The 12,738-nt window shown below is 45.4% G+C and overlaps 1 protein-coding gene across 1 annotated transcript in view; it reads left to right on the top strand.

Moving 5' to 3' along the window:
• PMEPA1 (prostate transmembrane protein, androgen induced 1) overlaps positions 1–12,738 on the top strand; it is a 68,131-nt gene that overhangs the window by 47,136 nt on the left and 8,257 nt on the right. The gene's annotated exons all lie outside the window — the stretch shown is intronic.

The raw sequence follows: 12,738 nt of genomic DNA, 5'->3' as shown, positions 1-12,738 counted from the left end.
TAACTCTTGCGGAGTCCCAAATGCCTCCTTATCTGGGATTTGGGAGGACCTTTGGAGATCAGCCCTTTTCTCTCCCAAGGACTTCTAATGTTCAGGTAGGCAGTGTGGCAGACTGGAAAGAACATGGGACTGGGACTCAGGCGATCCCAATTTAAGTCCCAGCTCCTCCACTGCTCTATGGATAGAGTATGGGCCTCGGAGTCAGAAGGACCTGGGTTCTAATCCCAGCTCTGCCACTTTTGGCTCTGTGACCTTGGGCAAGTCACTTAACTTCTCTGTGCCACAGTTACCTCAACTGTAAAATGGGGATTAACACTGTGAGCCCCAAGTGAGACAGGCACTAGGTCCAACCTGATTAGCTTGAATTTACCCCTGCGCTTAGTACAGTGCTTGGCACATATAATAAGTGCTCAAAAATAGATTTCTTACCCAAAAAACAGAGGATGCCGTGCAGCGGAGGCAGTTCTGCTGATAAATACGGTATGTGTCCGACCTAAAAAATGGAAGTCTTTTGAGGGTGAGCCTGCAGCTTCTCATCATAACACTGCTGCCATCTTGGTGCTACCTTGAACTGGGATTGGAGTGGAATGAAGCAGATGGAATGAGGCCATCATTTCTTCCTGTAGCTGAGCCTTGGAATTTGATGTTTTCAAGCGGGACTCTGCCTCTGCAGTGTCTGGACGTTTTGGTTGTTGTCTACCTATGGGAGTGGCCGGGTAGGATGATGGAGGGAAGAATCTATACCCATGCATTCAGGACATGTGTGCTCAGGCTTGGTTCGTGGTAAACATCCAAAAAGACAGTAATTGTAATAATATCAACTGCAGAAATCCACCCAAGCTTTCCTTTTTGCTATCTCTGAACAAATTCTGCCTCTTAGCCTTTTCTTTTGGTTCAATTGTGAGACATAATGCAAACATATTTGCTAGTCCTTCTGAAGGGCTCTTCTGCAAAGAGATTACAAAACAAACCCTCAGCAAGAAATATCTAATATGCATAACAATAATATTTTCCAGGATCTCTTCCAAAGTAATATGTAAACGTGATTATCTCTAATATAGTAGGGAACAAAACCCTACTGCTTAGTGGAGATTCATTTAGATACACAATTGCTAGAGCCTAAGTGTTAAAACAAATTTAGCATTTCATTTGAATGGAAGATTCTTTGATTCTCTCTGCTGCACGGATATTCTTTTGTGACCAGCTAAAATTTGCCAGGGACTTGGTTGAACCATAGGAGATTAGAAGCGACAAGAAAGAAATTAATAGTGGAATTAGAAATCAGGATTGCAAATTGAGCTTCTGGTTTTTTTTCCCATTCTGCTGAGCTTGACTTAGAAACTAAGTGTTTATTTTGCAGAACTTAGAACAGAAAGTCAGAAATTACATATAGCCAGAGTAGCAATGAGGTGAACTTTAAAGCTCCTTACAGTGTCACTCTAGTTAATTAAGAAGAAACAATACCATAGGTGAGGGTGAATATAATCTGAGACCCAAAGAAATACATTTTTAAGCATCCAAAACTGTAAAATACTCAGAACCTGATTTTTAAATTTATGTAAGAGGGAAAATATATGCTAAAGTAATGGTACTTCTTACTTGATTGCCAGGACAATTCCTCTGGACAGTTTACGAAAAGCGGCATGGCCTAGTGGATAGAGCACAAGCCTGAGAGTCAGAAGGAGCCGTGTTCTAATTTCTCTTCTGCCACTTGTCTGCTGTGTGACCTTGGGCAAGTCACTTGACTCCTCTGTGAAATCAGGATTAAGACTGTGAGCCCCATGTGGGACATGGACTCTGTCCAACCTGATTAGCTTATTTGTACCACAGTGCTTAGGACAGTGCCTGGTACGTAGTAAGTGCATAACAAATACCATTAAAAAAAATTCTAGACTCTGGTTACCTAACACTCTGCTTTTTGGTAATGGACAATTGAGTCAGAGAATGGACTATATCTTGTTTTATTCCATTTCATCCTTCCTCTTCTATTGAAAGAACGCAGGACTCTTTGGGTCAGCTTCTAGTTACACGGTCAGTGTGCGTAGCTTCGACTTCACTTTACAAAAGCATGACCTTTCAAAAGAATCTCCAGGAGTTACTTTCCTGCCTTCCAGCAGAACCACAAACCATTCCTGAGTGATAAGAATTTTTCCAATGCAAAGGATTCCTCAAGGTTTCCATTCTAATGTTCAACAGCCCTCGTTGTCAGACGAGTCTTCCTTAGAGTGAATGAACCGCCTTCCTGGACATGCTTAAGATGGTTTCTTTGTAGGCCAGATGGTAGCATAATCATTTGAGGAATAGAAAATTGAAATCCAGGTATTCCTAGGAGGAAGGTTATATTAGCCTTCGTTTAAACTCTTAGATTCTCTTCCTCTGAACTGTAAGCTCTTTGTGGGCAGGGAATATATCTTCCAAATCTGTGATATTGTATTCTCCCAAGTGCTTAATATAGTGCTCTGCACACAGTAAGCTCTCAGTAAATACAATTGATTGATTGTGAGCCCCGCCCAAGGAATAGGGACCTTGTCTAATTCCCAATTGTGTATTTTTTCCCAGCACTTAGCACAGAGTTTTGCACACAGGTAGTCCTTAATAAATATTATTGCTATTCTTACCATTACTAGTCACAGGTAGGGAAACTGAATCAGCAGCCTATGGTTACATGGCAACATAGGCCAGGCCAAAGTGAAAGACTGAGAAATGTAATCAATTCAGGGAAGATAGATGGAGGTAGAGGGGAGACTATGTCCTGGAAAGGTTTTGGGGAAAGGGAGGGCAGAGAGGAGGGAAAAGTATGGAGAGCTTTTGTCGAAAACTCTGGGCAATCCCTGGCTAGACTAGTCCCCCAGCCATTCTCCTAAATTCGTGGGGAAAAGTAACTAAGTCTTGCTGGCAACATTTTCATTGAGCAGGATTTATCAGGGTATGCCCAATTGGAACTAATGGCTCCAGAAACAGATCTTGCTGCCTTTTTATCTCTAAAGTAATCTGCTTGCCACACTCATCTTCTCTCCTTGAATTTATTTATGTAATCCCAGCCCACACCATGATTGACAGCTATGGACAGTTGAGAATAAAAGAACATAGCGCAGCCTCTTCTTCCCTATGGGGAATGCAAAGAAATGAATGGCAAAGGTGGAAAAACTCAGTAAGCTTTTGCAGCACCCCTAGCCTGAGAGTATAGTGAGGGCTTGGGCTTCCCTATTCCAGAGGGTTTTTAGAGGCCTCTCCCCAACCCCTAGCCCCAAAATGAGGATAGTAAATGTAGACATGGATAACTCTGGTTAAAGCTTCTTGGTAAAAAATGTCTAGGTGGTACCTGGGAAGGGAGGGATTTTGGTAACAACTGATCATGGGCTAGGAAGCGAGTGATAGGTGAAAAGAGGCAGGCTTTAGCTTGTCTGCTTTGTCCTCCCTCCCTTCCACAATAACTTTTTACCAGTGAGAGTTTTTACCCAAGAAAGTAAAGATCAGAAAGATATTTCTTTAATGTGGAATACAGTTTGATTTGAAATTCTAAATAGTGGGGAATCCTAATTCAAATGAGGGGAAAGCTGGGCTCAGGCACTTCAGAGTCTAGATAAAAGAACCGCCCGCAAGTTGAAAGTCACTCACTAGGGGCCTGCTAGTTGGAATGACAATCAACCTTCCTTCTGCCTTGTCACATCCTCTACTGCGGCTAACAAGATTAGATTTTCATAAATTTCAGACAGTTTCCATTCCTAATACCTTAGTGGGGCAGCCAAGAGCCCTGACTGGACTAAATTGGTGTATGTTGCTTGTTAACCAGAAAAGACGCACTTTGCTTCATTCCGGCTTTCCAGCGTCCACCCAAGGAAAGCATATTTCCTTTTTTTTCTGCATTAGGGTTTTAAGATTAAGAAAACCTTACAAGGAGTTTAATATCAGATGCCAGGCAGCCCCAGCCTTACAGTGCTTTGACCAGCCCGGCAGTTCGAAAGATCAAAATACAATCTACCAAAACACATCGACGTTAACTTGTATCCTCCTGGGGAGGTGACGAGAATTTGCCTTCTACTTGATGGCAATAAAAACCCTAAATAATCCACTGTTGTCTTCACCCTGCAGTTCTAGAGAGAGGATGACCAGACATTCCTAAGTAGCCTTCCTTTCTTTTGTATGGCCCTTGGAGCATACCATAGAAATTTTATTATTTGAACTAATTGGGATTGCCCCCCCCCCCGCCCCCAGATCGAATAGAGCAGTCATTCAAGTCCAAATATTCAGTAAAAATTTTTCCACAATTCACAAGGGATCAAACTGGGGTAGATAATGCTCGGGTCCTGACCCCTGCCCCGAGCCGGTTTGAGGAATTGAAATACTTTCATTGTGCAGACATTGGGAAGTTGGGGTTTTGGCAATTTATATAAGTGTTGACTGGAAAAATAACAATGAAAATGCATATATACCTTGCTAAGTGACTCTTTTGGATAGTCCTTCAGAAGCAGTCGTGGCTCAGTGGAAAGAGCATGGGCTTTGGAGTCAGAGGTCATGAGTTCGAATCCCAGCTCTGCCACTTGTCAGCTGTGTGACTGTGGGCAAGTCACTTAACTTCTCTGGGCCTCAGTTACCTCATCTGTAAAATGGGGATTATTAAGACTGTGAGCCCCACATGGGACAACCTGATTCCCGTGTCTACCCCAGCGCTTAGAACAGTGCTCTGCACATAGTAAGCACTTAACAAATACCAACATTATTATTATTATTATTATTATTAAGCAGTGCGGTGCTGCTCAAATGTGATATGTCTGTCCATTTGAAATTATCCATAAGTAAAAATGATGCTAAATTAAATTTGTGTGGTTTTATTTTGCATTAGGAAGGCTGGCATGACTGCCCCGTCAGGAAAAATTACTAACTAAAATGGAAAGATTTTTACAATTGTAAAGTGATGGTGATTAGCACCATCCTATAAAATGTGAAGACTCTAACCATGCTCTCCAGAGACTTCTGTTTGCATCCAACCTCCTATGGCTGGGCCCTGAACAGAATCAATCAATAGTACTTATTGGACACTTTACTCTGTGCAGAGCATTGCGCTAAGGCTTTGGGAAAGTGCAATAAAACTAGTAGACACAATTCCAGCTCTCAAGGACCTTACAAGTTTAGTGGGAGGAGCTTCCAGTCTACTAGGAAATAGTGAGATTTGATTTTGCAAGAATTTGCTACCCTACATCTGAGCTTCATTCTGTCGTATTTGAGTGCTTATTTTGTGCATGGATGAAACCCCAACTTCCTTACAGCTGAGATCATTTTCTAAAAATAAAGGCCAGAGGTTAGATGAAGTAGAATTGTGATTCTGGAACAAGGAGGTAGATATTTTAACTGACAGTACAACACATATGCATATATCTGTAATTTGTTTCTGTATTTATTTACTTATTTATATTAATGTCTGTCTCCCCCCTAGACTGAGAGCTCATTGTGGGCAGGAATGTGTCTGTTGTTATAATGTACCCTCCCAAGCGTTTAGTGCAGTAATTTGCACACAGTAAGCACTGAATAAATACCACTGAATGAATGAACTGACCGTCTCAATTGAAGTCAGCATATTCAAAGTGCATGAAACTGTGAAAGGCTAATCCTAAATAAAGTATATTTCAATCAATCTGTGGTATTTATTGAGTGCTCATTTTGTGCAGAGCACTGTATAAAGCACTGGGGAGAACATTATAGTTGGCAGACACGCTTCTTGCCCTCAAACAGCTTAGTCTAGCAGATTTACCTGATGTGACTGAAATCCAAATGCTCCATGAATGTCTCTCAGGTGATTCCACCCCTGACTCTTCCCCAAATCTCCTGAGTGACTAATTTGAGGGAACAAACCTTTCTCCTTTAAACCAGTTCCCCTTTTCACATCCCAGAACAAGGTGGCTTTTATAGTTTATAAGTCTAGTGCTACCAGATATAGGGATTTTGGATTTCCCATTCTTCATCTGCCTCTGAGTCACACCTTCCCTGCCCTCTGTCCTTAAAAGAATTGGGTGGGTGTCACCAAACTCCACCCTCTCATGTATTCCTGCAGCAAACTGGTCTTATCCAAAAGGCAGCACTGAACCGCTTCTTTGATCCTAATTCATGTACCCTGCGGAAACGACCGATTCGGTGTACGAGAGAGTGTCCGTAAGGCCCACCGCTGTAGAAACTGGGAGTTCTCTGCGCCATGTTTTATGGAGTGGTTCAAAGATCTGCCAAAATGGAGTCACTGAGTAACTGGGCATGTTGACGGGCCAGGTCATTAGAGCAGGAATGTGCTTTAGCAGTGCACCAGTGAGACCCCATGCCAAGTGCTCGTTACAGAATAAACACTTAACTGTTTCTGCTCATTGGCCAGTGGGGAGGTGGGGGTAAACAAGGAGCTACAGTAAGATCTTGCTCCTGATCGAGAAAGTAGAGCCAGGTTGTGGTGTAAAACCCCACGTTTCTGCTAGGCAGGTTCTTTCTATGTGCTGCAGTCCTGGCGTGTGTGGTTGGTTGACTTTATAATTGAGTGAGGGTAAACCCTGGTCAATCCATGTAGCGGGGCAGCTTTCGGGGCGGTCCAGAGAGCCAGTTGGTGCCACTGCTGCGGTAGCTTACCTGGGATGTCCTGCTCGTGAAATTTGGCTTTAAATTGAGGCAATTAAACCTAGGGCCCCCTCGACTTTAGCGGTGATGGTGATGGGCAGAAATGAGGAGTCGGAGGAGGGAAAAAGAAGAGTGTGCCAGAACTTCCCAGAGGCGAGGCTTTAGGGTAGCACGGTGTCTGGCCGGAAGACACCTTGGGTTTACGCAGGGGACCGTGGCGTATTATCTCTGATCACTTTCCATCATGAACTGGGCGACCCATGCTGAAATCTCTCACTGTTTCTCTCTCTCTCACGCATGCTCAATACTCCTGGATCTGAATTTCTCAGGGGAGTGTCTTAATGGGGTTAGTTTTTCAGTGAATAGGATTATCTTACTTCCTTTATGAAACTTCATATTCGTCTCCCTTACCATCTCCCAGACCCACCTCATTTATCACAGAGTGCTGTTCCTTTTCAGCGCGCGCGCACACACACACACACACACATCTCCCCCCTCCGGCCCCCTGCACACACACCCACCAGCCAGCCAGAAATCCAATCCTCTTGTGGTTGGAAATAGATAGAAGGGGACTGTGGGAATCCCTCCCTCTGCACCCCCACTGTAAGTGTGACTAGTAAAATCCATCACTTCCTGTGCCAAACTTCCTCACTCTCCTTGTCCCAGCCAACCCCACCAGACAAGGTTGAGGCTTGTGATGTACACGACCCGCCTGCCCGATGCCCGCCTGTCCTAGCTCCACCCAGCACCCTCGGCTCCCTGCCTGCCCGGGCACCTAGAGCTGTCTTGGAAGCAGTCAGACGTGCTCAGGGCAGTGCTGGTAAACACATGGAGGACAAGAGGATTGCCCTCTCTGCTAGGCTCTTGTACCTTTGACCTTTCTTGGCAGGAGGAAGACAAAAGCCGCCTCCCTACCCCTCCTCAGAAACACATGCAGCTCAACTCCCAATAAAGGGCCTGAGTCAGAATGAAAAATAGTTTACTGAGGCTCATGGCTGACTTGGTCTCTTCTTGACATGTATCTCATTGAGGTGAAGAGTTCATAATTCTTCTTGTGCCACCCTCTTTTTTTCCTGTTCATTGGATTTAAAGGCCTCTGTAGATCTATAGGTCCCCCCACAGCCTTCGCCAGTGACAGACAGGCTGTGATGCACGGCACGGTGTGGTGTGGGTGAACAATGCAGGCCCTGTGTGCCCCCCGGCTGAATAGAGAGTATTCTTGGAGACGCCGAGAGGACTGCCCAAAGCCGGAAATGAGACACCCCCCCCCCCAAGCCGCCTTCCACCCCACCCCCATTACTGTTGCTGGGCAAATTAGGAGCCCTCCTTGGGCCCCTCACCCACAAGCATTGGGCTTCCAGAAAGTCTTGTCTCTCCAAGACCCTAGGATTCTCACCAGGTTTACAGGAGAAGAGGCAAGGGCCCTCCGTGGCTAAGCTGTCTTTCCCGAACACTGCTTTTCTTGTATGGCCAGGAGGGTCATTTGAGAAGAAATTAAATGAGGTTTTAAACCTGCCCTAGCTGCTTCCCCTGAGGGTTTGAGGAGTTCTGCCTCAGAGCCAGCCCTGACCAGGGACTTGGCACATAGTAAGTGCTTAACAAATACCCTCATCATTATTATTATTATTATTATTATTATTAAAACGATTAATCATTTCTAAGCACTTTACCATGGCTAATTCCCACCTGTGTATTCTCTCCCAGCACTCAGCACAGTGCTCTGCGTCCAGTGAGTACTTAATAACTATTTAATAAGTACTTAATAACAGTGACTATTACTGCTTCCGCTACTACTTTAAAACGACTGAATTAGTTAATCCACCTCAGCCCCTGGAAGGTGGGAAAACCTTGTATAGCCAGGAAGCCTGACACTCGGATTCATTGATGAAACCTTAAGGCTCTGCCTCAGGGACAAAGGGAGGAGGAGAGGAAGCCTCAGTCCTCGTTCCCTGCCTTTTTTGTCCCTAAGGAGCCTCAGTCTTCCTGTGGCCTATCAGAGGAGAGTCCCAAATAACATGTAAGAAAACCTCTCCAGACTAAATCGTTGATGACTTCACAGCAGTTTTCTAAGAGAGGGGATAAGAGCAACTGGCTCTGTGAGTGAGACTGGTCCGAGAGCTTAAATTGCGGCAAGAGTGATTTAAGTGAGACATTTAAAATAACTTTCCAGCTGTTGTTTCCAAGACACTGGAATAATCAATCAATGGAATTTATTGAGCAGTTTCTGTGTGCAGAGCACTGTGCTAAGCACATAGGGAAACGGAGTTGGTCGATGTACTCCGTGCCCTTAAGGAGCTTCCAGTTTATAAGAGGAGACAGATGTTAAATTACAGATAGGGGAAATAGAGCATAAGGATCTTTGTGTACAAGAATACTGTGGGGCTGGGGCAAGGGGGCCGTTTGTCCAATCTGCTACAGGTCAATCCAGTTTTCTGCCTCATTTCTGGAACTGTTGTGGCAGCAGATGCCTTCACATCTGATATTTTTGTTTGAAACACCCAGTCTTCCTCCACCTCAGTTTCTGCTATCAAGTCCTAGAGCTCAGAAGCAGCATCCCTCTTCCTGGGGACCCAGGAGGAAAGGGAGCGGGATTTGAAGTGAAAGCCAAGGTCAGGGGTCTGTCTCCCCAGCTTCTCCTTGCCCCCTCCCACCCCCCCGTGACAACACACTCCAAGTTCTGTGAATTTTGTAAAAATATCTGCATGACAGCATTACATTATGATGTGAAACCACCAAGGCCCGTAGCGTAGGCCTGATACTTCCGGGTTGGCCAAGGCACATCCCATATCTGTGAGGGGAATCGACGAATGCTGTCAGTGGCCTCCCCACCCCAGAACATGTCAGTAAAGGAAGGTTATAGAGCCTGTGCCTCTAAGAGTTATGAAAAGAGGAAGAAAATGTCTTTCTGGCAGTGCAGAAAGTGCAGTTCTGCCTTAACACAGGAGTTTGGACTCAATGACCTCTCACAGTGTCTTCCATTTCTGAGATTTTGTTATTCTCTTCCCACATTTCCTGTGTTTTAAGGTCCCAGCTGAAATCATTCTCCCCCTCACTTGGGTTATCTGCCTTGGGAGGATGCAGGCTTGTGTCATTGAGGAGGGACCTGGACTCGGGAGCCCTAGGGAGTCCGTTTCAAGGCTTTACTAGACCACATAGATCTTCCCTGTGAAGAGCAACAGATCAAAGATTTTTACCAAACTTTCTGTAGAAAAGCCATTCCTTTGCATAACCCATTGTGCAGAGTAACTTTTCCTCTGCAGAGGTATTTAGTTATAGGTTGATAGAAGGTTGGAAGCTTTGGGTTTTTTCTGGGTTTTTTTGTTTTCTTTTTTAATTTTAACACTTGTACAATGGTGGCTGCTTAGCAGAATTAACTCCGAGGTACCGTGTAACTGGCAGGGATTGCCATCCGGAACCATTTGCCTGTCGTTTTGTGTTTTTGCTGGCACTTAACAACCGCCAGCTGTCAGGAGGAAAACTCCCCATTTAAACCCGCCTGAGTCAGCAGAAACTGTCCCATCTCCTGCAGGATCAAAATAACATTCTTCCTTTTTTTAGGTACTTGATTTTTTTTAATGGAAATTGCAGCATCTGCGGTATTTGAGAACACAGCTCTGCGAGTGTGGTTTCTGTGGCTCTGTGGCCTTCCCTCTGAAAAGCAGGTTACTTATACATTACTGTCCCGCCATGGCGGGAGGTAGAGGGTGGCGGAGTGTGTGAGTGTGTGGGTGGGTGCGTGTCCCCCTTTATGACCCTTGAACAGCCCCAACAGGAGAGTTCCCTTTTGATGAAAATTACAGCCACCACTTTCCACAATCACCAGATCCCTCCCTCTACTTCACAGAAAAGGCTATACCTCTCACCACTTCCTCCCTTGCCTCACTAGTGAAACAGGTGAGAGAGCCTTCTGCTCTCACTGACAATTACACAGCCATTTCTTGGCCAGCTGACAGGAAGCAGAGGCACAGAGGGGTGGCTTTCAGGCTCTTCCTGGATGTGGAAGACATCCTTCTGAGCTCAAAAAACACACGGAAATATTTATCAAGCTATTATGTGCCGCCTCCAATCAGAAATTCTATTCATCTCCCGCCAACCCCGGTCAGAGCGAGTCAAGGGGAGAAGGGAAACCCTATCTTGGAGTATGGTGTGCATTTCTCACCAGACTTCATCTAATTTCTCTTCTGACCCCCATCTAGTGGCAATGGATTTTGTTTTCCTTTTGGTTGGCTCTCCAGGGCAGAGTGGGCTGTTTGAGCCCAAGACTGTTTCTGAAATGACCCTGATGTAAAATAACCAAAAGACAAGCAGGTTTTGAGAAGCAATGTGGCCTATTAGAAAGACCAGGAGCCAGGAGAAGCTTTTTTCTAATCCTGAATCCCTTCACTTCCCTGCTGTGTCAATTTGGGCAAATCACTTAATTTCTTTGGACCTCAGTTTCATATATCAAAGGGAAATTAATAATAATAATATTTGTTAGCACTTACTATGGGCCATGCACTACACTAAGCCCAAGGGTAGATATAGGGTAATCAGAGTGGACCTAGTCCCTGTTCTTCAAGGGGCTCACAGTCTAAATAGGAGGGAGAACAGATATTCAATTCCCGATTTTACAGATGAGGAAACAGAGGCACAGAGCAGTTGTGACTTACCCAAGGTCACAGTGCAGGCAAGTGGCAGACCCAGGCCCTCAGGCTTCCAGGACCTTGCTCTTTCCACTAGGCCACTGCTTTCTATAAATACTTGTTAAACACCATTATTCTGTCCCACTTAGACTGTTATTCCCATATATCTGACAATCTTAGATCTACCCCAGTACTTAGCAAAGTACTTGGCACAAAGTAAGCAGTAACAAATATCACACTTTTTATTAATATCAGTATTGTTATTATGCTTCGTCGTGAACTGTCTTCTAGTTCAGAAGTACTCCTTGACCCCTCCACTGGGCTGGAAGGGACTTGCAGAGGTCTTTTAGTCCATCCCTCTGCATTTAAGCAGAACAACAAAGAAGTCTAAGCAGCTGAAGCACCCCAATTTTTAGCAGTTTGTGTGTCCAGGCCTTCTACCCTTGCAGGCTCAGATACCATTCTCCCAAGCGTGCTACTGTCCCCGGCAGAAGCTGCCAGCCGATTCATCAAAAGGAACCCGCACAGGGAAGAGGCAGTGCCCGGGTTACTGTCTGTTTTGAGTCAGCAGATTGTCTTCACTCACTGCCCTGCGGGGTGGATGACCCCCAGGAACAGAGGGCAGCGAAAGCCCCTGGGTGATCCTTTGCTGCCTTCCTTCTCCCATTCTCGCCTTTATTCCTGAGAACAGCTCGTGGCTCGTCTTTAGCTTCGTGTTGCCCTTTGGACAGTGGGCCCCAATCCAGAGGGATCAGGATGGGCAAAATACTCAAGACATCTTTTTTACAAAGGATGATTTATGTCACAAAGGGCTTTTCTCGATCATGGGCAGCGTGGTGCAGTGGAAAGAGCATGGGCTTTGGAGTCAGGGCTCATGAGTTCGAATCCCAGCTCTGCCACTTGTCAGCTGTGTGACTGTGGGCAAGTCACTTAACTTCTCTGTGCCTCAGTTCCCTCATCTGTAAAATGGGGATTAAGATTGTGAGCCCCACGTGGGACAACCTGATTCCCCTCTGTTTACCCCAGCGCTTAGAACAGTGCTCTGCACATAGTAAGCGCTTAACAAATACCAACATTATTATTATTATTATTACCTTACTGAACTTGCTGTTTGTTCATTGTGGCTTTTGGATTCTTTCAAACCCCAAATTGCCTTAACATCAGAAGGGGAAGTTTGATGAGGGAGTGGAACTGACTCGGCGCTTACCTCTGCCCGGTGAGGGCAGGGAGGCCGCCTCCAATTCCTGGGAGGCTAATCCTTTTTACCTCAGAGCATGGAGTTTGTACCGACTCGTGGCTGGCTTCTCCTCAGTTTGGTGGGATGGGACTGCCGTTTATGGTTGGTGTGCGATGAGCCTGTGTGTTGGTGGATGCGGGTGTGCGCTCGTCTCTGAGTTGCTGGGTCTACTCACAGGAACTTCCACCCTGCATGTTATATCACACAGTCCCAGGAGCATTCCGGCCTCTGGCTCTGCCCAAAGCTACAGCCTGACCTGGTACCAAACAGGGGACAGTGGTTTAACCC

The sequence above is a fragment of the Ornithorhynchus anatinus genome, chromosome 8 (genome assembly GCF_004115215.2).
Source record: "Ornithorhynchus anatinus isolate Pmale09 chromosome 8, mOrnAna1.pri.v4, whole genome shotgun sequence".
NCBI lineage: Eukaryota > Metazoa > Chordata > Mammalia > Monotremata > Ornithorhynchidae > Ornithorhynchus > Ornithorhynchus anatinus.
Note: the sequence above shows the minus strand (reverse complement) of the source record. Positions and strands in the feature narration are given on the sequence as shown.